Consider the following 25275-nt stretch of genomic DNA (forward strand, 5'->3'; position numbering starts at 1 on the left):
ACGACGACTTGTACAATAATGATGAGTTTAATTTTACTGCACAACAAAGGAGAGAGTTACAGCTCTTCTAAAGGAGCCTCTTCAGGCGACTGTGAAGGACCACCATTGTTCTTCTTCCGACAGTCTTCAATCCAAATCCCTAAAGCAGATTCTATCTGGACTACCGCCTTATTACGTCCACTTACAACTCATTTTGCGCCCTGGTTAAAGGACACTGTGGCTGTAGATCTTATATTCTTTTCTTCCTTTTTAAATAAAAAGAATCGTGGACTACAGCGGTGTAGCTGTTCCTGTCATGGCGAAAATTTCGGAGCAAAAGACGCACCAAGAGGTTTTAACCTGAAATGAAGGCTATTAGAAGACACAGTATAGGCAAACAGAGTATATGGCTTTATTGCAATAAAACAACAATAATAACACGGACTCAACCCAATACGGCCGAATTGGACTGAGCCCTGAACAGGCCAAGAATCACAGTTTATATAGTTATTTCTTATCTTCCTGACCTCGCTCAAATTAGCTCATTCTGCACCTGTCCAGCCGGTACCTCGAATTCTCATGAGAACCATTATTATCTCTTGATTTCCTTTCTGCAGCTGGCCACCAGTATTTTTACTGTCTATTGTTCATTTTTACTTTCTGTTTTTGCTTATTTTGATTGGTCTCGGCCGGGCAGATGTTTTTTCTTCCATTTTTGGGCTTCCTCTTATCACTTCCCCTTCCTTGGCTTTCAAGCTATTTTATACTTGGTGGTTTAAAGCTAAGCTTTAATTAAAAAGAAATATGGCATGTGCTTTTATTTAATCATTTGCTTGGCAGGCCTGACTTGCATTAATATCTGCACTATGGTTAATGCTTATATATTTTTCTATATTTATTTATGCTAATACATGAATACACTAATTTTAGTTTCCATACATTACATCATCTTGACCTTGTTGTAATAAAGCATTTGCTGTTTCTGCTGACTCACTATTCCAGCTGGTTTCTCACGTGCCTAGCCTGACCATTTTTCTGTATTCTGTCATTGGTATCATTCCTTGCTTCGTAGCCTTCAGACAACAGGTGTTCTCCTTATTCCCCCTTCTGTTGACCTCAGATAGTTTTTGTACGTCATTCTCTTCCTGCTCTATTCTTCCTTTCCCAATATTTGGTAATTTTGCTTCAAGCTTAACTAGAAAATGCAATATGACTAATGTCTTTATTTAACTATTTGCTTGATATATCTTATTTGCTTGTCATGTCTAATTTATGCTACATCTAATGCTTCAGAAGCTGTTAATTACTTTTATGTCTATTTATACTAATACATAAATTTTTATTTTCCATATTCCCTTCCTTCAACATATCCAAAACTTTTACCTTTTCAGCAATCGTTAGCATCTTCTGTTGGAGCTTGGGCACGGCCCCTGAAGCAGTAGCAGGAGCAGATCGTTTTGGAGCCATAACAAAGGGCTTGACTATGTGCAAAGATAAACACAAAAGAGCACAAAAGTTAACTCTTTGCAAAGTGAAACATGATGATGCTGAATGAGCGAGACGAGACTTCCTGGTTAACGCAGCGGAATCGAATTCGCCGCTCCGTTGCTGAGCCAATCAGCACACAGGAACTTAACAGCGTGCTCTGATTGGGTAGATTTTTAGCCATCCGCCAATAGCATCCCTTGTATGAAATCAACTGTGCAAACCAACTGAGGAAGCATGTACCAGAAGTAAAAAGACCCACTGTCCGCAGAAACCCGCGAAGCAGCGAAAAATCGGGTGCTGGAGTAGGACGACACTCCAGTGAACAGAAGAGAGGCGGCCTACATACATTGAAGGCTCGTGGAAGGGTGTTCTGGTGCTGGAAGCACTGTGTGTGTGCGAGACTTGGGTTTTGGGACCTTGGTATAAATAAACGTGTTTATATAGGTGGGTTGGCACCCTGCCTGGGGATTTTTTCCTGCCTTGCGCCCTGTGTTGGCTGGGATTGTCTCCAGCAGACCTCCGTGACCCTGTGTTAGGATATAGCGGGTTGGATAATGACTGACTGACTTTCATACATATTATATAGACAAAATGGTTACAAATAAATGCTCTCATATCAGAGGGCCATGTCTGAATTATTTGGGATCATCTGCCATTTCATTTCAAGGGCTCTCCCTTAGAAAGGAAAAACTCTTATAGGCATTACTAGTTTGTTTTGGGGTTTTTAATTTAAAAGTGACAATATTAAAGCACACAGTCAAAAATTCAATAATTTAAGACAATGTATTGAATGATGGACTAAATTGGGGAAGACATGTCTTCTTATTTTTAGAGTTAACTGTAGACATCAGGCATTTGAGGGGTTCATGTGTCTTACCTGCTGACATTAATGGGGTTCCTGTGTAAAAAGTTAGAAATTTAAATTCATGTTAAAGTGTATTATTCTTGTACTGTCCACACCATTGCATGCATACAGCACATGTATGATAAGAGATGCCTGAAGAAAAAACTTTCCACCCCCAGCAACAAAGTTGCCATCCACAGAGCTATTTTGCTATATTTAAACTATGCTGTTATGGTCATAGAATATAAATTAAAACTGCAACTTGGTCAGAAGATGTAGAGAGTATTTTGTAAGACCAATGTCCTTAGCCAAAAACAGGACAAAAGCACACATGACCAAGACAAAACATTAATCAAAAATTGCAGTTAAAACTGAGGAATCAAAGGTCCTAACCACTACTAAAGCACATCTAACTATCTTTCATTTTGACAAAAATTTTATTCTATCCATAATGTTGGATACCAGAAATAAGAAATTATGTTTTGCCTGAGAATAAAGGCTAACCTCACAATCGGCAATGGATGCAAAGATTATAAACAGCATGGTCGTGGACAAAATTAGACATAACCTGGCAGCACAAGAAATGAAAAATGGTCACAAAGTGATGCAAAAATAATGCTACAAAACTAATATTAAAACAAAAAAAAGAGAAATAGTATGAATTTAATAAATTATACCAAACGGAAACAAGACATTTTCCCAAAATCAGTTTACAAGACATAACATCAGATTTTTTTAACTTTAGCCATTAAACCGTTAACATGCACATGTTAACATACATATGATCACCTTAACTTGTGACTGAGGTTCATTAAATTACAGAAAATTAAAATTATTGGCTGTCCAAGCCCAGTTATTTGTATTGCCTTTAAATTGTTCTGTCTATATTTATTTAATTTTCATTTTTATGGTGACATTTATTAATAAATAATGAATAAATAGTAATGTTGCTGCATATTCAGGTATATTGCATAGTATAATTACAATAACTGTATTGAACTGATTGAAGTTTGTCAAAGTTATTTTACTCATAGTTAGTGATAGAGTGGTTAGCCCAGAGATCTGCGCCACAGCTACACTATTTCATCAACAGAGGAGACCTTTCCACTTTGTATATGTTCTTTTGTGTATGTTATATCCTTTTCAGTCTTGCCTCATAAATACCTCTCTGCACTCTGTACTACCTTCTGTTTTCTTCCAGGTTGCAGTAATGTACTCATACTGGGGTCCTGAAGGTTGCTCTTTGCAGAGTCAAATTATTTCCTTTTCTGTTGAAGATTCACATTAAGATCAGGAAAGAGAAATATTTTCTGGTTCTGCTAGAGGAGATTGTTACTTGCTTGGCTGACTTGAAGAATGGTGCAGCTTTCTTTTCACCACCCAGGGAAGGGAACCGCATCTTTATTTTCTGTTGTCTGTATATCAGCAGTAAAGCAAGATGTGGCCATGTCTTACAGGAAGATAAAATTCCTGTCACTAAATCCTAGAAAAAGCAAAAGATACATTTCCCTGTGTAGTTGCATCTCTACAGTTTCATCCTTTTAACCAAACTGTAGTAGTTTATTGTGTGTTTATATAAATGAACCTAAACTATAGTAAATGAACTGATTACTGGCTTCCCAAACAGAAGATTTGTGCGGTAGTGTCTTTTGCATTAATTTGGCACCACAGAAACTTTCTTGAAAATCTTTTTTCTAGTTTAATTGATGATAAAAGTCCAAAGGATGAATGTAGAAATGGGAAACAGTGCAGAGAAGTAAGATGATCTCCTTCTCCATGCATACATTTCTTTGACTCCACCTTTCTCTATTTTTCATCCCTATTCTGTAACAAAATTTTGTTTCACTTCTTACATTTCTAATCCCCTCTGCCTTAGTAATTGTTGTATAATCATTAAATTAGTCAGTGATTCTAGTAATGCAGGTCATCAAAAAGGGTCTGTAACCATTTAGCATTATGTAAGGCAGCTTTTACTGTGTGCCTTTTATCCTCAGGGAGCATATCAGAGTTATCAGAATCTCCACACTGGGTGTCCCGTGCTTACTAACCAAAACTGCAGACTTTTGGGATGAGGTACACATTTAGAACCAGTCACATACTTTATTTATGAACAGCAACACACTATGGCAACCAAACTTTTCCTGTAAATAGGGTTCCATATAGGATTGAAACTACTGATCTCTGTGGAAATTGGCGAGAGAGGCCAGGCAGACATAGATAGCCCAAGAGAGGAAAGGAGTAAGAAAGGGGGAAAATTAAGGAGTAATTTTAACGAGAGGCGAAAACGAGATTGTACCCAGAAAGAACAACCTCTGCTGGATAGAAGTCAAAGTACAAAAAGAGGTCCACAAGAAGGCATACAGTATATGAAGCGAAAGTGTAATATTAACCCTTAAACCACCGCAACCGGCTATATTCAGTTCCCAGTACAATTTGCCAACACGCCGGAGCTGATCAGTCAGTGCCGTACATTCATTGAGCAGCCAGCTCATAACCACTGCCACCCCCTGCAGCACTGCAGCATCAGTGTCCCTGAGATTCAGCCGCTGCACTAGACTAGCCTGCAAGCATCAACGTTGTCCTCTGTGTGTTTGCGTGCAGCCAGTTCAAGTGTAGTTGGCTTGGCAATTTACTGAATTTCATCAATGGCGTCAGTTGCACCTTGTACATATAACAATAGACTGTTGCAATAGTTTTTTTGTTGTTTTTACAGTTAATATGCAGTGTGTAAAATGATTAGTGTTGCAGTAATTGTGATACTCTTTTGCATGAAAAAAACGTGTTCCATTAAAATTTCACTTTTTCTTAGTGAATTGTGACGTTTCCTTAAAAAGTGCAGCAAAAAAGTATTTGGTGTCCAGTGTTGCATTAACCCCCCAAGTATGTGGCTGTTTAAGGGTTGACAGAAAAATATTGGGCAGACAATTGCAAACATTTATCCAAAATGCTGAAACTGAAGGGCAGAGCCCAGAACATATAAAAAAAAATGTAAGTTAATTTGTCATTCCAGCCATGTCTAAAATACATTAGAATGAAATCACAAGCCAGAAAATGTGCAAAAAGGGAAAGGAAAAACCACAAAAAATTAAGACACTTAATTAAGAAATGTAAAAAAAGTTAATGTTTGATTTTAAGTTCATATGTTTGCTTAATTTCTATAGAATTTCAGTTTCTTATAGCTGCCTAGCAGCCCTGAGGGGCACATGTTCAATTTGATGGTGTGCGATGTCTTAGCGTCAACACATACTGACTGTTGTCTTTCAGACAAGAAGTCCAAGATCCAGTTACAAAGTGAGGTGTTCACTCCAAGCATGCAAAGTTCCACTATTAGCTGCTGTGGGATTATTTTATTACAGGCTGAAATGAAGTCAATAAACAAAATCCTGGCATAGCTGTTCTTTTTCTCTAGGTGGGATAGGATGGTGTGTAGGGCAAGTGTGATTGTGTCATTTGTGGACCAACTGGCATGATACACAAACTGTAAGAGGTCCAGTGAAGACGGAAGGCTATCTTTAATGTGACCCATGACTAGTCATTTGAAGCACTTCATTATGAGAGAGGTTAGTGCCATAGGGCAATAGTCATTGAGGCAGGTTACAGCTGGTGGTGGCAGTCTTAAACTATACAGGTACAGCAGACTGCTGGACAGAGACGTTAGAGATGTCTGTAAAAACATCTGCTAACTCAGCAGCACAGTGTCTTAACACCCGACCAGGTATGTTATCAGGTCCCACAGCTTTATGTGGATTCAATTGTACAGGTTTTCTTACTTGGTGTATAATTCAATGCCTCAAACCTGGCATCAATGACCTCAAACTGTGGTGCTATTTTATAGTCAGTTATGGCCACTGCCACATGCACCTTGCGTCTCTGGAGTCACAAAATATACCCACAGTTTTTCCTGTGTGCTCCAGTTTAGCCTACTTGATGACTCGGGTGAGGTCAGGTCTTGCCATCCTGAGGGCTACTTTCTCTGCCAATCTGAGGGCAGTATCCCTGATTCTCAATCTGGACCTTTAATATCATCCATGGCTTCTGATTCACCCGAGCTGTGAAGGTTTGATGACTGTGGCATCACCTATGCATTTCTCTATATAGTCAATGACAAAGTCAGTGTACTTGTCAACATCATTGTGGAAATTGTCATATGTGGCAGCTCCTCTGAACATGCTCCAGGCAGTGTTTGCAAAACAGTCCTGAAGGATGGCTAACAAACAGTCTTACTGCTTTTCAGTACCATTTTGTGTGCTGGAAAGAGCATATGGAAAAATGTGCCAGGAACATTTAAAGGACACAGGTGACAGATGGGATAAGCAGCCAAATGCCTAGTATAAAGCTTATAAGTGGTGAGGTACAGGTGATGTACAAATTTCAGTTGCATATGCTGGTAATTGTTTTTTTAGAGGATGCTGAGACATTGTTAAGGTTATCTTTCCACAAGATGGGAACAGAAGAAATGAGGTCATATTGCTAAACTGAAAATAAAGGTAGTAGTCTGGCAGATGCTTTATGCAGTCTTGCGTATAAAGCTGATACTGACTTAAAATTTAGAGATAATAAGCAGGAAAATTTATAAAGAGGGTGGAAAGGCAGTGTGGATGATATAGGAATCCTGTTTGCCTTAAGGACTTATCTGATCTAAAGATGGAAAAAGAAAGAGAAATGAGGAACAAAAAAAGATGGACCTGAGTAATTAGGACATGCTGAGTCCATAGTCATCATATAAATGTTACCAAGTGTCCTAATGCCCCAACCAGCCAATGACAGAAAAGAGATGGGTCTGTCACCAGTATAAATGGCAAGATTATGGAAGATGGGGACATGGATTTTCCAAACTGGAGTTGTGCCAAGGTGTTTCCTAACTTTGATGAGCATATAAGACTAAGGGGTTACAGTTGGACGGGGTGACTTTAGCTTCAAGGCATTAAAGGGAAACGCAGAGAGGGATCTAGGGAACACAGTTTTGGACTCAATAGGAAACCAGTATGGTAGGTTTGTGGGATTATTTAACTAGCTCCATATTGGCTGAAGGGTAAGCACCCAATGATATAGCTGAAAGTGGAGTGCTTAATGGAAGGTCTCTTACCACTTTTATAGAAAGGCAGGCAAAGGAGATCTAACTTCTAACCAATATTTTATGGAGGGAGACAGAGGATGCATGGCACTATCAATGTTAAAGCGAGGGACTAATGACAATCTAGAATGAAAAGACAGTAGAAAAAAGGACAATGAGGAAAGAGATTTTTTTAACAATTATAAAAATCTAACAGTAATAAAATACTATGTGAATGTAAAATAAATTGTGAATTTCCCCTAGGGATTAATAAAGTATCTATCTATCTATCTATCTATCTATCTATCTATCTATCTATCTATCTATCTATCTATCTATCTATCTATCTATCTATCTATCTATCTATCTATCTATCTATCTATCTATCTATCTATCTATCTATCTATCTACTATTATGTCCTGCAGAAATTGCAAAATTTCAATGCCCTACTACTAGCCAAAGGGACATATAATGGAAAAACTGACTTGCACCGTAAGGAGTTCAATGGGAGGAGAGCAGACTTTGACCAGTTAATTTTATAGCCAGCCAGGGATTCAAATGAATAAACCAAAGATGTGAGGCAGATCAGTAGTAAGAATTTATGATGTGAGCTGTAAGCTGCAATAGGGGTGATCAGCTCAAGACTACGAACAGGAATAGCAAGGGGCTCAAGTGAAATATTAAAAAGTAAAGGAGATAGTGGACAGCTCTGTCCTACACCCTTCTGAATCCAAAAATGCTAATAGAATGCTAATTTGTGAGAAGTAAAGCCACTGGGGGATTGGGGAGGGAGTCTTAATCACCTTGATATAGCTTACTCCAAAACCTATTGTTTGTAATTCCTTCCACAGAAAAGCCCAATTTATGTAGTCAAAGGCTTTCTATGTCTCAAGAGAGATAGCCAATTTTTGTCATTACGTTGTACAATGATGTTGCCATTATCTATACAAGGTTATTCAGAAAGATTCTCCCTTTGGTGTTGCTATTTTTATTTATTGTGTTGCCTGGCAGAAGGAAACAGAAACACTTTTCTACCCAAGTAAAAGATAGAAATTGAAACAGTTTTCCTGTCAGTCAATGTAAACCACATTTTTGTCAGTTAAAAACTACCAGAATTAAACATGTTTAAAACAAGTACATGCTTTTTGAATGACCCTGGATTCATATATTTGTTTTATTTAATGTAATTTTCTTGTATAATATATGTATTTAAAAATAACTAATTGTTTTCAAGTATGTTATTTAAATTATTTTTACAAGTCATTTTATTAAGAATTAGTATGAATGGTTTCCGCTCAGTTTTCTATTTCATTTTTAAAATAATATTTAAAACTTGCCTTACATATAATTTTCTTATAATTTTTTAAGATAAAGATGTTAAATGTACACAAGCTTTACAGAGAACTCAGTTCAGGAGCTGTTTGGGAGGTCTGGCTTTTAAGAGCAGGTCAGTGATCAGATGTAAAATAGTTTCAGGGTCTCATTAGAGGGTGGGTTCACCTGACGGATAAAAGGATTTTTAGATTGACCCCTGTCCCTTGAAATTTTTCCAGTTGTGAGCCTAGTAGGCAACGGTCAACTAGAGCTTCATAGACCTTAAAGTCAGGGTAAGATAGGAAAAGGCACATTGGCATGAGAGAGACAATAAAGCAATTAGAGAGAAACGCAGAAATAGTAGATTAGGAGGGAGAATACTTTTCGATTTCTGGGAAGTTGAAAATTAGAGAAGCCAACTTACCAGTCATTCAGAACAAGAGTCACTGTGGCAGGAAATTTTGTTTTTTTACAGTTTTTCTTTTCTGTTTATCCTTATATCATTTGTTAGAATACAACTGTGCATATTATGATCATTTTGTGCTTATTTATCCAAAAGCAATCATGGCCCTGAACTCAGAATTTATCCAAAAGCAATCATGGCCCTGAATTCAGAATTTATCCAAAAGCAATCATGGCCCTGAACTCAGAATAAAACTGCTCCATATCATTCTACCAATGTGCAATATATACCTTAATTCAACAAGTGCAATTTGTATATTTTGTAAAGTGTTTTTATTACTATTCGGTTTGTTATTATTTTCTCTCTTCCTGTCTTTTTAACTCTTATTCCTCACACTGAGTCGACTGCACCTTCAATTTCGTTGTTCCTTTGTAAAAGTGACAATGACAATAAAGATCTATCTATCTATCTATCTATCTATCTATCTATCTATCTATCTATCTATCTATCTATCTATCTATCTATCTATCTATCTATCTATCTATCTATCTATCTATCTATCTATTTTATTTAACACGTTTAGTGTAGAGACAACAGGAGTTTGTTTTCTTTTACAACAGCAGAAAATCTTTGATATTAGGAAGACAGTCATAAGACGTCACAAACAGAAAGATCATTAATTTTGTGTAACTATCAATAAAAAATAATGTAAATTACATGAAAAATTCAACATAGATTATCATTTGCTTAAATTCATACAAATAACAAATGCTTTAAACAAGAACCTTCTTATATAAATACCTGTTGCAGTTAATATCTTTCTTTTCTTCAAATTACATTTTGCAATATTAAACTTTGTTTCTCCTCATATATGAATGTATTCTTGACCAAGTAACCCCCCCCCCCCCCCCCCCCCCCCCCCCCCCACCAGTGTCGTTATAACGTAAATGGAAGAAGTCAGTCAGAAACGAAACTGAGGTGATATTCCCATCAGTTGTTTTTGTATATAACCAACTTCTAGGCATAAAATCTTTTTTTTATTGGTCAACTTGCCAGATATTTCTGTTTTTTCTCAATTCTTATTTTTCTTATGTTTTGCACACTTTCATATTTTTAAGCTTTAACATTTTACTTTGTGCCACTTATTAATTAATTTATTTGTCTTGCACAGTGAAAAAATAATTGCAACTTGTGCCATTGACACACAAAGAAAGTTGTTTAGTCATGTCTAGAAGTTGATACTTGCATTAATTCCTTGTTCATCTGTTTGTCATTTATTATTTAGATGAAGATCTCTAGTGGAAAAAAAATCATTCTTATCATTTGTAGACATTTTGTTGTACTGGCAGACATTTTGATGTTCTGGGTCAGTTCCACACATCTAACTGTCAATAATGTACTCGAAGATGAGCCACGAGCAAGTGGGGACTCATACAGTCAATAGGTGGTGTAAATGTGCAGGTACTTTTATTTACTAGCAAACAAACAAGGGTTCAAAATCCCTATGTTGCAAATAATGTAGTGCTCTTCAGTTATTCAATAAATAAATAATCCAGGATAGAATCAATGGAGATTAAAAATCGTATAAATAGACAATAAATATTCCAATAAAGTCAAGGTTACAACCAGGGGCACTCCAAATCTTAAAACATTCACGAGCCTCCATGTTCCTTGTATACTCTGGGGTCCCCTTAGCTCACATTATTAATATCCTCAGCTAGTGGAAATACCCACCGATAGGTGCAGTCTACCTATAGTTCTTAAGCTCAAATCCCCTACTGTCAGTCCCTCTGCATTCTGCAGTGAGCCACTCGCACTTTTCAAATCACCAGTCCATTAGCCCCTGCACTAGACCTCACCTGATGGGCCTCTCCAAAACCTCCAAGTAAATCAGCCGAAGCAGCTTTCTTTAGCTCTCCATAAATGCTAGCCTCATGCTTGTCCACTTGGGCTTTCAATTTTGACCTCCTGCCTCTACACTGTACCTCATAGGCGCCATATAAACTCCTACCTTTCTCTCTTAACCTGCATTCTCTTATTCTTCTATTTCTGTCTACTTTCCTTTTGTGCTTCAGCATCCCTTTTAAAACTCTGTGGAATGCAGGTGTGGCAATAATGGCTCTGACGCTAACAAGGGAACAGGTCAATCCCACACGTGTGCATGTGAACGATGGATTGCCCTCTCCCACATCTGACTCCAGAGCCATTCCACCATTCTGCCTATGCCATTCCCATAAACATGAGTGTATTATTTATTTATCTAATATTCACGTGCCATAGACCAACTATATCACAGACATGTGCCAATTGTAAAATCCCCACATTGCAAATTATGATAATTATAGTTTTGCCCATTGCAGTCCTAAAGATGCATTGGAGACAGAAAAGAAACTTAAAGCCCTATGGAGAGTGCATATACTTAACCTCTTCTGAAACAATCAAGAAACTAATAAGGGAGCTTGGGGTTCTGAGGGGAGAGTAGCTTCCCATGTAATGAGATTTATAATAAAACTTTTGCTTTCTAATACATTTCTTTACATTTTTACGAATTTTGATACAGTTCATTTTATCATATGTACATAGACCTATACTGCAGTGTCCTGGTAATAAATGGTCTAGCACTCAATTAGTTAATTTTTATTTCTTGTTTTAATTTTTCATCACTTTCTCATGGGCACTTCCATTTTGTGGTTCAGAACGCAGCATGATGCCAGCCAACATAACATGAGCTAGCAAGGTATGCTCAGGGGGCTCAAAATCACTATAAAAACAATACTGTAAATACAATAAAAACTTTCAAGCTTTGACTACAAAGAGGAGACCTTTGCAAGAGACTTAGTGCCCAAGCTAATAAATGATCTCATAAATGAAATGTGACAATAGATGGCACTATACCAGCACGTAACCCGGCACATACAGATACAAGAGGCACACTTACACAAGTTTACGTTTTTTTATTCCCTTCTTTCCTTTTTACAGTACCATACAATGCTCAAACTCACAATACTCAGTCCTTCCTTTCTCTTTTCCATTCTTTTCTCTTCTCTTTACTGCCACCCTCAATCCTCCACTCGCAAGCTCCGTCCTCTGCCTCCCGACTCCGTCTCCCTGAATGGAGTGAGGTGGCCCCTTTTATAATGCACCCAGATGTGCTCCAGGTGCTCCCTGATGACCTTCCTGCAGTACTTCCTGGTGTGGCAGAAGTGCTGCATGGGCTCCCAGAAGCACTTTGGGTGTACTTGCTTCCTGGTCCGGCAGCACTTCTTGGTGTGGCAGAAGTGCTGCATACCATGGCTACTGAACCATCCAGGCACCCACTGACAGTGGCCACTGGTCCCCACAAGGTTGAGCTTCCAATCTCTGTTCCCGTGGCCCCAACACCCACCAGGGCAGCTGCCTTTTCGTATTGCAGAAGAGGAACTGCTCCTCTGCCGGTCCTTCCATCCTCCAGGCGTCCCGACTGGGCATGAGCCCCAGCCATCCACCAAAGAAGTAACTCTGTTAATGTAACTTGTTTCTGTGTTTCAGCTTAGAATGTGGTTTTGTTCTATAAATGAGTTTTGAAAGATAAATAACTTTCCTGCATCAAATTCTGCTTGCCTGATTGACTATTGGCCTGCTTTTTCCTTATAGAAAAACCTTCAGAATCTCACAAATAAATTAAATATCTGCTCCTTTGCACTTTAACTTGTCCTGCAAAATGTTACAGCTACTTGACATATAATATGAAAAAAGTAAAATGCAACCAGCCTTAAAAAATGGAAATTGTATAAAAACTACAAGATAAATGACAATATTCAAGCCATATTTTACTTACAGTAATGTTGATATGGTTAAAGCAAAAAGAGTGCCCTTTACCCTGAATTTATAATTAAAACCTTTCTTTCTTTCTTTCTTTCAATTACATGTGAAAGTTTACAGTGATTCTAGTTATGACACTCACAAGGTACCACTCACAAAATTTACTTTTTTTCCACACATTACAAAAAATTTCACAAAGTGTTGAATATAAATTTCATATAAATTAATTATGTACAAAGAAGGAAATTGCTTAGCAAGGTATCCTACGTGGCCTGATCTTGGATCTCTCAGTAAATTGACTATAGCTGTATTTCTCCAATGTTATCAAAGTTATGCAGCCAGTTTAAGGGTTTAAGCATTGAGTATGATGCAAATAAAAGATATTATACACTTCAAATACCTTTGTTTTTAAAGTTTTAGAGAAATTTGAATAAAAAAAATAGTTTACACGAAAGTAAAGAGAAATATTGATAATGCACACACAAAATAACTACCGTATATGTTCACGTATAAGTTGGGTCTTGAAACCCGAAAAATCGATCATAAAATCATGCCCCGACTTATACGCCCATTCAAAAACGCGACACTTAATTTTTTTTTTTAACATCTTCTTGCCTCCTCCAATCTTGTATCAGTTTCTCAGACACAACGAATTTTGTTGCAGCAGCGCAGTTACCAATTTCTTTCTCTACTTCAATGACGTTTAATTTAAAACCAGCTTCATATTTTCTTCTGATCGAACGCTCCATTGTAGATAAGGGATGCTCTTATAATAAAGGTGTATGAGGGTGTAAGATACAAAAAACACAAATCAGTGCAAACGTTGCTTTGGAATAGTTCGGGTATTACCCTGTGGTCACGTAGGCACAATAGAGAGTGAGAGCGTAAGAGAGAGAGAGACAGAGAGAGAGAGAGAGAGAGAGAGAGAGAGGGAGAGAGGTTAGGAGCACGTGCTGATACAGCACATTGCTGCACCCACATAGAAATAAAAGGCAATGTGCTCCGTGGTTACTCTCTCAGGTGGGCGTTAGCATATCATAATCCCTTGTACCAATAGTGTGAGTTTTCCATATTCGACTTTATAAAATACCAGAAATTATACTGTAAAATCAAGTCCTGACTTATCCGTGGGAGAACTTATCTGTGAGTATATATGGTATTTGTTTATATTGTTTCAATTTCAGGTTTACATATTTTAGTGATGTTTACGTTAATACATACATTTCCACATTTCGTTAGTATTTAGGTCAGTTTACTGTATATATAATATATACAGTCACAAATCCATATAACTCTGTATCTTTACATTTGCAAGCAATCTATCTTTCTCATCAGAATTTTATTACAATGTTAAGAATGTTCCTTTAACAATTAGCTTACTGGGGATAAAACAAAACCACCCATGACATAAGCAGCTATGTAAAAATTAGAATTCTGTTCCACAAAGCAAACAACTACAAAATTAGAATTTAACACTGATATTATATTACTAGTTATGTACAGTATGTATATAACATGACATTTTTTTTCTAGCACACTGCCCAAGAATAGGCTATTAAACCAGAACTCACTCAGCTTACCAGTTGATGTATGTGTTCAGTTGTGTGTACCTGACCAGGTGGCATTTTTATTGATATGCAAATATTGCTTTAAAATTAATTCAGCCTAGTTATGATTTAACAAAACTAATTAAGAATTACAAGGTGTCTGTTTGACAGATATCAGAATATGAATAACGGATAAAGGAGATCTTAAACACTCAAAGAAAGATTGTGAGGTAAAGTGATATATACATTTTATTAAACATACTCTAACTCTGAATTCTTTACCCAAAGTAAAAAATGTTAAGGCCAGCTGCTAGCCTTATGCTGGCAAAAATAGCTTACTTAGGCTTCTGATGCACAATGTTCTTTTTATATGTAAATGAGGCAAAGAATCCAAAATTTTATCCCCTAATTTTTGAATGTTCTGTTCCATTTTACAATTAGACAGATCCAGAGCCTATTCCCACAGCAGCCAAGCCCGTACAAGATATCAGTCCATCACAAGGCAAGCAAATGGACAAAGCCACAATCTGTCTTCAAATAAGAAGTCAACTATTAATTTAACACACACATCTTTTGGATGGAGGTAAAACAAATACACAGTAAATATTCACAAAGGTATCCTGCTATTGTTATGTGTTTTAGTTGCATGTGATTAGAGCTTTCTGTTATGAGAAGTAAAAGATAAGCTTTGATCTAATGCAGCTTATAGTAAAAACATGCTGCCAGGGCAGATGTGATTTCTTTTTTTCCCCTGTAAAATATTTTAGCTTTTATTGAAGGATACAGAATAGATGTTCCCAGGCCAGCTCAACTGGCTCCTTTCACTTTTTTCTAATGTTTCTCACATGTGAAAAAGTAAGAATCCTTATAGCAGGTAGGGACTGACTCATGCATTTACCTTAAAAGATAAGCATTTAAACAAAATCAGTGCATAAAGAGATCCTTGTTATTCATCTTACTATCATGTTTTCAGTTTGTTTTGTTTTTTTTTTCTATTGTACCTAGCACTGTATACAGACAATAAGATTAATGTATTAATGTTTTGGCTGGACATGGGTTGGAATACAAGCTGCTTATGCTTGCAGAAGACTGTGTTACTATGATGAAAAAAGATTAATGAGACATTTGACACATAACAAATGAATGAGTTTACACATCTTACTTTGCTAAGCACAAAGATGAATTGATGTAATTTCCATTTTGTTACAGCAATTTAGTTCATCATTGTTTTGTGAAGTAAAGTATCAGACAAAGACCCAAAAAGAAAAAAGAACACATTTATAAACTGTGTGTACTGTATGCATGTGCATTTTTAATTTACACATTAAATTGAATTAAGTGATAGAAGCTGAAGAACTCTTTTGTATGAAAAGCAGATACACAGTAGTGGTCTTGTGTAATACCAAATAAAGTCAGCAAAAAACAAATGTTCTCATTGACTCGGCCTACTTCCATTCATTTTTCCTAAGCGCAATGCCTGTTAGTCTGAACGTATTCAGGACACGTTTATCAAACGATTTGCTGATTTGATGCATGAAGATATTGGATCAGTTAATTTTTTTTCTTTTATGCCTTGATTCCATTTGTGATTCTTTTACATGCAAATGTATCTGATACAAAAATTGCATATAACATTCAGGGTAAATTAAAATCGTGTGTGTCTATAATTGTTGGAGGAATGGAATTTCATGACCAGATAATCGGATTTTGACCACCAGTATACGTTTTAAATAATGAGATGTAGATTGAGGTCATCAAGTAATAGCTCAAAGCATTAAAATTGGGGTCATCCTTGTAATAGCTCAAAGCATTATATGCATAATATCATCGTAAAATTAAAATTCAAGTTTGAATGTATGGAATCACACATTTTGCATGTAAAAATGTACTTCAGGTGGTTTGATGTACAGCATATAGAACAAAGTGAGATATTCAACAAATTCCTACATATCTGTAATTTAAAAACATCTGACACACCTGTACCTGTACGTGTTACACCAAACTTTTATATTCCAACTTATTTCTTAGATGACTGGCTTATGATGTGCAAAAAATTGTTCTGTAAAAATTCTCCCTCTAACCTGGTCAGAGCAGGTTCAGTCTTACACATACTAAAAGACTGAACTTTCAATGTACAGAGAAGCACTGAAATACTGTAAACAGCTATGTGTAAAACAGGATTGACTAATCATTGCATGGCCCAGATTTTGCATAAATCTTATAGTATGCATTTGAATATCAATGTCCATATTTAAACACAGAAGACTGGATGAAACATATTCATATATACAGCACATTGTATATTGCTGTAAATTATTTAAAACTTATTATTATAATTTTAAAATGGCATAAGTATACAATATATCGATGTTGACTGCAAACATCATTCGTTATTGATATACCGTGCATACACATATTTTTTTCCAGCACACTGCTCAAGAATAGGTTATTAAACCAGAACTCAACATTACATATACACAACCAGGTGGCATTCTTAGTGATTTGCAAATATTGCCTTAAAATTAATTCAGCCTAGTTATGATTTAACACAACTAATGAAAAATTACAAGGTGTCTGTTTGACAGATATCAGATGTGAAAGGGTGCGTCCCGGACACAGGCAGGCAGACACGTTTTCCTCCATCACCACGTTTATTTACACTAATCACACTATATACAAAAGTCACTATGCACCACACCAACAAACCCCCACAGTCACCCAAAGTCCTGGCTCTTCCAACAGCCTTCCTTTCTTCTTCACACAACACTCAGGGCCTCTCCTTGCCGCCTCCTCTGCAACGGCCTCGTCAACCTCCTACCCGACTCCAGCCTTGATTGTTGAGCGGCGGCTCCTTAAATAGGCGGCTGATTGTGGGCCGCACCCAGCCACCTGTGACATAATTCCCCCGCTAGCTGAGACCTCCCGGGACCAGCGGACCATTCCGCGAGGACGAGAATCCCTCGGCGGCAAGCCGACACACTGTAGCCTAGGGCCCGATCCTGCAAAGAAAACAGAAAAACAAGGGGCGGGGACGTTTCCCTGACACAGCCCCTCGGCTCGTCTTCTCGGTTGGGCCAATGCTCTCCGCTCCGATCGGCACCCCGATGCTCCCTCTTTCGGCTTCCACCTCAGCGCCTTCCACGATCCCCGCCACGGGACCACCAGTGGGATCACGCTTCGTTTCCACCTCCCAAGCTGCGGTTTTCTCCTCTGCCTCCGCAGAGGACGGCCCTTCACGGGATGTGCGCACCCAGCAGCACGTCCTCCCATATTGGAGGAACTGGCTTCCCCAAGCCGCTTCCTCCGTTTACTTTGGGACGCCGCGACGGTTCGGATCTGCCCATTGTAAGAGGGCAGACCCAGCCCCGCTGGCATCCAGAGCTTCACGGGGTCGGTCTCCCTTACCTTCCCCGCTGTGCCTCTCCGTCCAGGAGCTCCTGCAGCACGCCGATCCTCTCCTGCCTGCGGCTCTCGATCCGACGCCACTGCCATCCCTCCGGACTCCAGCGTCACCGCCCAGAGGGCACATCGCTCGGCCGGCGGCGACAGCACAAGGCGCAGTTGTTCTTGCAGGCCCTGTAAAATCGCCGCCAAGGAGAGAGAAGCTGCCGGCGGTGGGCTTACCTTATGAGTAGTTCCACTTACCGACTGCTCTCTATGGGCCCTTCCCTGCGGCCCACTTGGGTTTCTTCCTGGCACAAGATGGACATTCCCTGCTCCCGCCTCTGACCAATCGTTGGCGGGACAACAGGACACGCTGCCCAATCCCGTGCCTGTTATGAGGAGGGACTTCCGGTCTGCGGCGTCCTCGCCCTCATTCCAGGCAACTCCGCGGCTGCTGCGGCTGTTGTGTGTGCAGCGTCTCCTTCCCAGCAGCCCTCCTTGCTGCCGCCGCGCTCTCGAGCTGCCCCTGAAACAATAATAAGTCCAACGGCGGACTTCCCATGGTCCGCGACACACCTGGTACGTACGGGGTTGGGTGGATGCCACCCCTGAGGTACGTGGCCGAGGTTGCCTGCTGTGCCGGGCCTTTCACAAAACTCTCCAACAATACACGTCTGCACCTTGAGCCAGGTGCAGCATCCTGCCGACTACACCACTGTGAAAGGGTGCGTCCCGGACACAGGCAGGCAGACACGTTTTCCTCCATCACCACGTTTATTTACACTAATCACACTATATACAAAAGTCACTATGCACCACACCAACAAACCCCCACAGTCACCCAAAGTCCTGGCTCTTCCAACGGCCTTCCTTTCTTCTTCACACAACACTCAGGGCCTCTCCTTGCCGCCTTCTCTGCACCGGCCTCGTCAACCTCCTACCTGACTCCAGCCTTGATTGCCGGGCGGCGGCTCCTTAAATAGGCGGCTGATTGCGGGCCGCACCCAGCCACCTGTGACACAAAATATGAATAAGGAATAAAGGAGATCTTAAATAGTCAAAAAAAGATAGTGAGGTAAAGTGATATAAACATTTTATTAAACCTACTCTAACTCTGAACTCTTTACGAATAGGAAAAAAATGTTAAGGCCAGCTTCTAGCCTTACGCATGCAAAGATAGCTTACTTACTGTAGGCTTCAGATGCAGAATGTGTTTGTTATACATAAATGAGGCAAAACATCCAAAATTGTATCCCCCCATCTTTGAATGTTCTGTTGTATTTTACAGTTAGACAGATCCAGAGCCTTTTCCCGCAGCAACCAAGCCTGTACAAGATATCAATCCATCACAAGGCAAGAGAATGGACAAAGCCACAAACTGTCTTCAAATAAGAAGTCAACTGGTAATTTAACACAAACATTTTTTGAATAGTGGTAAAACAAATACACAGTAGATATTCACAAAGGTATCCTGCTACTGGTATGCATTTTAGATGCATGTGATGAGAGCTTTTGTTATGAGAGTGTCACACACGTGCAAATGGGAGGCAGCTAAAGAGCTTGAGTAAGGGCAGTTCAGAGTCATACCAGGATGTGGCAGAGTGCACTGACTCTTTTTCTCTCTTTCCTGCAGACCATTCCACCTGGTCTTCTTGAAGTCACTTCTGGGACCGAGCCAATGGAAGGAGTCCTTGCCGGCTCTGGCCCCTGTGATGTCACGTCTGGGCTCGAACCTATGGCTGAAGACCTTCATGAGCCCGACCCCTTTGATCTCACTTCCTGTCTTCCCCTTTAAAAGCCTCCACCTTTTCCCTATTCCCTCAGTTCTGTTTTGGACTCAGTTTTGTGCACATCAGTGCTGTATAAAATTTTACGACTTTGCAGCCAGGATACCAATTACACAGGTGACTGCCCCAAAACTTTCTATGTCTCTGAGTCAAGTTTGTTACACTGGCATAGTCGGCAGGATGCAGTTGTCCCAGAAGAGAAGGGGAGAGGACTTGCATCGTACCCAGGTGGGAGCGTACCGGGGCCGAGTTTTCAGGTTGGGAGGGTGTCCCGCGATTCGGAAAGACCCAGTGCAGGCTCCGCTCCCGGCACACTTAACTAGACAGCCTGGGTGGGCCAGGGAGTGTGCGGGAGCGGCTCACAGACTTGGGCTGCTTCGGAAGGGGGAGGCGAAGGGGGCTTATTATGCTCTCCCATGGGAGAGTGCCTGTCACCCTGTGAAGGCAGAACCCCGAGTTTCACCTAGGGGCACCCCAGACTGGCAGGTGAACAGAATACGGAAGTGGAGGTACAACCCAGAGCGGCCGTCCCACAAACAAGCCTGGTCATTGTGGGCTGCGGTAGGGCACTGGTTATGGCCAGCTGAAAACAAGCCCTACCAAATAGTGGAGCAGGTGGCTTGCCACCTGCTCCTAAAGGCACTACCCTGCGGCTTCAGCTGGTCTGGGGTAAAGACTTTCAGAATATGAAAGGGTTAATAAACTTCATTGAGGCGCAGGGGACGGCCTTGCAACCTGGGGAAGCAGAAGCGTCCCTTAGTCGAGCCCAGCCGCTTGCCGTGCCTGAACATAGCCCCCCACCCCCCGTTCAACCCAGAGCACGCAAACCACTTGGGAGCAAGGAGGAATGCAGGTGGAAGGGGAGGAAGGGTTGGTGTGCTCTGACTAACCCTAACAGGCGTGGTGATTGCAAACGGATACAAAACCACAGCTTTGTTCGACTCTGGCAGCAACATTTCCATTGTTACCTGCTGATTTGTGCTACCGCGACAGTACTTAAAATTTAAGACCAGTATAACCTGTGTCCACGGAGAAATCCTCTGGTACAGGTCCACCTGTTGTGTCATCAGTTACGGAGGATCTGTTCAGAAATTAACCGAGGTGATCCTCCACACCGGGTGATACTAGAGCCGGACTGGTCTAAAATTAAAAGCGGTGAGACACACACCACTCCTGGGGTTAACTTGGGCCTAGTTATGGACAGGGATGAGCCGTCTCAAGCTGCCTCCACGGCATGTAACCAGCCAGCAGAGAGAGACGAAGCAGTCTCCCTGAGTGACGTGGAAACTCCCGGAAACCACACCCCTTGAGGTCGACCCAGACCCTATCTCCCTTTTGCGGTTTCAATTTAGAGAGACGCTGGCTTCTTTTAAAAGGGAGCAGTGGAATGACGATTCCCTAAAGTTTGCCAAAAATGCAGTGATCCTAGTCAACACCCAGCACACTAACCAGTCGATGCCACAGGGTCCTCACTTTGTGTTAGAAAATGACCTTCTGTATCGCGTAGCTGAGCATGATGGGCAGGAGAGACGGCTACTGCTACTCCCGCAGACCTTCCAGTGGCAGGTCTATGAGTAAGCACATGCCCACCTCCTAGGTGGCCATTTGGGCACCAAGAAAACCCTGGAGCTGATCAAGCTCCGCTTCTATTGGCCGGGAATCAATGAAGAGGTTCGTCGCTTTTGCACTTCCTGCCCAGAGTGTCAATTGCAACAAATTCCTAGGAAGGACCGTGCTCCTCTCGTTCCTATTCCCATGATTGATGTTCCCTTCTACAGAATTGGGGTCAATTTAGTCAGACCTCTAGAGCCCTCAGCCCGAGGACACAAGTACATTTTAGTCCTCGTGGATTATGCTACGAAATACCCAGAAGCTGTTCCGTTGCGCTCAGCTACTTCTAAAACCATCGCACGGGAATTGCTAGGTGTCTTTGCGCGTGTTGGGATTCCAAAGGAAGTCCTGATGGACCAAGGGATGCCCTTTACCTCGGAGACATTCAAGGAGACTGACAAGTTACTTAAAATACGCGGTATATTATAGATAGATAGATCTTGATTGTCATTGTCACTTTTACAAAGGAACAACGTAATTGAAGACTTGATTAAGTCTCCAACTCCCGTCAGGCTTAGAGACCAAGACAATGGGACTGGACCAGGGACTATGACTTTCCTCAATTACACCTAGTTCCAGCATGTGTTTGATCTCAAGCTCCACTTCAGCTCTTTTTGCCTCGGGAAGACGATACAGACATTCTCGGACTATAACCCCGGGCTCTGTCACAACGTCGTGCTCAACCAGAGAGGTCCTTCCAGGGTGTTCACTCACTACCTCTGGGTTGGACAGGATAACTGCTTCCAGCTCCCGTCATTGTCTGGGACTTAAATCAGAACCAAAGTTAAGGCTAGCCGTGTGAGCAAAGAGTGAGCGGGGCTGACCGGAGGAGGGATTGGGATCCCTGTCCTTCCACGGTTTCAGCAGCTTTATAAGATATACCCGCTCCCTCGGCTGATGATTGGGTTGACTCACCAAACAGTCGACTAGTCCTTTCCTTTCCTCTCCTTAACCTTAACCAAACCGACAGTTTGGTAGAGAGTTTCAATCAGACTCTCAAACAAATGCTTCGTAAGGTGGCACCGTCCAAGCAGCATGTCCAAGCCTTTCTCGGGTTAGCGGGATACTACCGACAGTTTATGCCCCGGTTCTCAGAAAGAGCAGTGCCCTTGACTGATTTGACAAAGACGAGGGCCCCAAACATTGTGGTATGGACTGAAAAGACAGGCGCTGCATTTAGTGACTTGAAGCACGCCCTTACGTCTGCACCTATTTTGAAAGCACCTAACTTTCTTTAACTTTCATCCTCCAGACGGACACATCAGACACAGGCCTGGGGGCCGTGCTGAGCCAAAGCGTTAATGGTGTGGAACAGCTGAGGTACTACCTGTTGGGCCGGGAATTCACCCTTGTCACGGACCATGCACCTTTACAGCAGATGGCCCTGCACAAGGAGTCGAATCCGCGGGTCACCATGTGGTTTCTTGACCTCCAACCGTATAAGTTTTCGCTCGTTCATCGTCGAGGCACTCTTCACGCCAACGCCGATGCTCTTTCTCGGGTTCACGACCTCTCAGTCAGGATCGCCCGACCCAATGGGTCTGGGCTGAGGGGGGGGGGGGGGGGGTGGGTGTCCTTGTCACACACGTGCGCATGGGAGGCAGCTAAAGGGCTTAAGTAAGGGCAGTTCCAAGTCATACCAGGATGTGGCAGAGTGCACGGACTCTTTTTCTCCCTTTCCTGCAGACCATTCATGGGAGATTTTACCTGGTCCTCTTAACATCACTTCCGGGATCGAGCCAATGGAAGGAGTCCTTGCTGGCTCCGGCCCCTGTGATGTCACATCCGGGCTCGAACCTATGGCTGAAGACCTTCATGAGCCCGACCCCTTTGATCTCACTTCCTGTCTTCCCCTTTAAAAGCCTCCACCTTTTCCCTATTTCCTCAGTTCTGTTTTGGACTCGGTTTTGTGCACATCAGTGCTGTATACAATTTTACGACTTTGCAGCCAGGATACCAATTACACGGGTGGCTGCCCCAAAACTTTCTATGTCTGAGTCAAGTTTGTGACAAGAGGTAAAAGATAAGCTTTGATCTAATGCAGCTTATAGTGAAAACATGCTACCAGGGCAGATGTGATTTCTTTTTTTCCCTGTAAAATATTGTAGTTTTTATTAAAGGATTCAGAAAGATTCTAAAGGTAGCTGTTCCCAGACCACCTCAACTGGTTCCTTTCATTTTTAACTAATGTTTCTCATCTGTGAAAAATTAGAATCCTTGCAGCAGCTGAATGGAACATTAATATAATATCCACTAATTTAAAGGATACACTTACATAAATCTGTCAGATCAGGTTAGGGAGCATGCAATGGTACAGTGCATTGCTGCACCCACCATACAACGTAACAGATCCTGGTTGGCAACCCCCCAGGCAGACATGTGGTCCAGTCCCACTCTCTGGAAATGACCATCTATCTGCCACAGCCTGTTGTTACGTGGGCGTCCCCTTGGCCTTCTCAGAAATAAGGATCCAGTAGGATGAATCACCCTCAGGAAATCACACCATATGGCCAAAGTGCCATAACTGATGTTTGCTCACAATGTAGGTAATGTGCCTCATTAGGGACTCAGTGACCAACCACTCGTTCAACATAAAGTCAAACCTCCAGTGCCCAAGGATTCTCTGCAGGGTTGCAGTGCTGAAGGAGTCCAGTCTTTTCTCAGGTCACTATAAATCCATGATCAGATAATATTTATTTAAGAATGTTCCTATTAAGGATTGGCTCCAGCAGACCCCCGTGACCCTGTGTTCGGATTCAGCGGGTTGGAAAATGGATGGATGGATGTTCCTATTAACTATAAATCCTTATAGAGTATTTTTGCAAAATTATTGCATTATGGGTAAATATAAAGGTTAAAGGGAAAGATTGTAAGACAGTGGTAACACCAGCAATGACGTATGTAGCAGAATAAGAAATAAGACAATCAGAGGTACAGCCAAAGTGAGACAGATATCTAGGGAAGTACAGGAAATTATGTTAAAGTGATATGGACAGAGACATGAGGAGAGACAATGAAAATGAGGCCAAAAGGGTGATGGGAATGGAAGTATAGGAGAATGAAAATGAAGGATGGGCCAAAGTAGAGCTGGATGGAAAAAGTAAAATAAGGTTTGAAGGAAAAGGGTCTGATTGGAGAGGAGGTGCAGGACCAAGTTATTTAGAGAAGGTCGATCAAGTATATTGACCCCATTTAAAATTGGTGAAAAGAAAAAGAGGAAGAAAAAGGTACATACCAGTTAATTTAACCAATATAATGGATACACAAAATACTCTGCTAGCAGCAACAAAATAATTTGATCATAGTGACATTAGCAGTATTTTCCTCTCTAATATACTGTATGTAGCTGAATTTGTATTTGTCCAAGTGAACAAAGGCTATGTTTTGTTCTGAAATTGTCCCCCCCTTGGACAACTTTACTTAGTGACTGCACCTGTACTTTATTAGTACCCCTTAGGGATGGAGGCATTTTGGCACATGGCGCAGGTATGCTATGTTTCTCCCCATGATGCGTTTAGTCAATGAAATTTTGGTTTGTGGACACAATTTTGCTTCCCTGTGGAATTTATTTAGAGACTGTACCTGTACTTTATTCTACCCCTGCTATTTAATCATACACTTCTCAGACTTTGAGGTATCTAATAGAGGCCACTGCTCAAAGTACAAAAACTGGGATTAAGGGCTAGTGTGCAAACTGAAGCAAAGTTGGCTAAAGCACAGTAAGCAAAACATTATAGTGCCAGGATTTTTTGTTCCTATTAGGTGATGCTACAAGTAGGATCTCATGAGTTTCAGACCTTACACTTCTTAGTCTTTATAAATTAAGATAAAAATGTGACTAACCACCTAGTTAATTTTGTAGATGAAATTAAATCATGGATTATTAAGGTTGGAAACTCTGTAGTCTGCACAGTCATTACAGATGGACCTAAACAGAATTCAAACATGAACATTTAAGTGGCAGGTGAAATGTGATGTAAATAAATAAAATGTATGTATACACAAGAGGTAAAAATATTAGATACAGTATTATAAAATGGGAGGGGGGGACTTAAAGCTCCTC

Source organism: Erpetoichthys calabaricus, chromosome 6 (assembly GCF_900747795.2).
Source record: "Erpetoichthys calabaricus chromosome 6, fErpCal1.3, whole genome shotgun sequence".
NCBI lineage: Eukaryota > Metazoa > Chordata > Cladistia > Polypteriformes > Polypteridae > Erpetoichthys > Erpetoichthys calabaricus.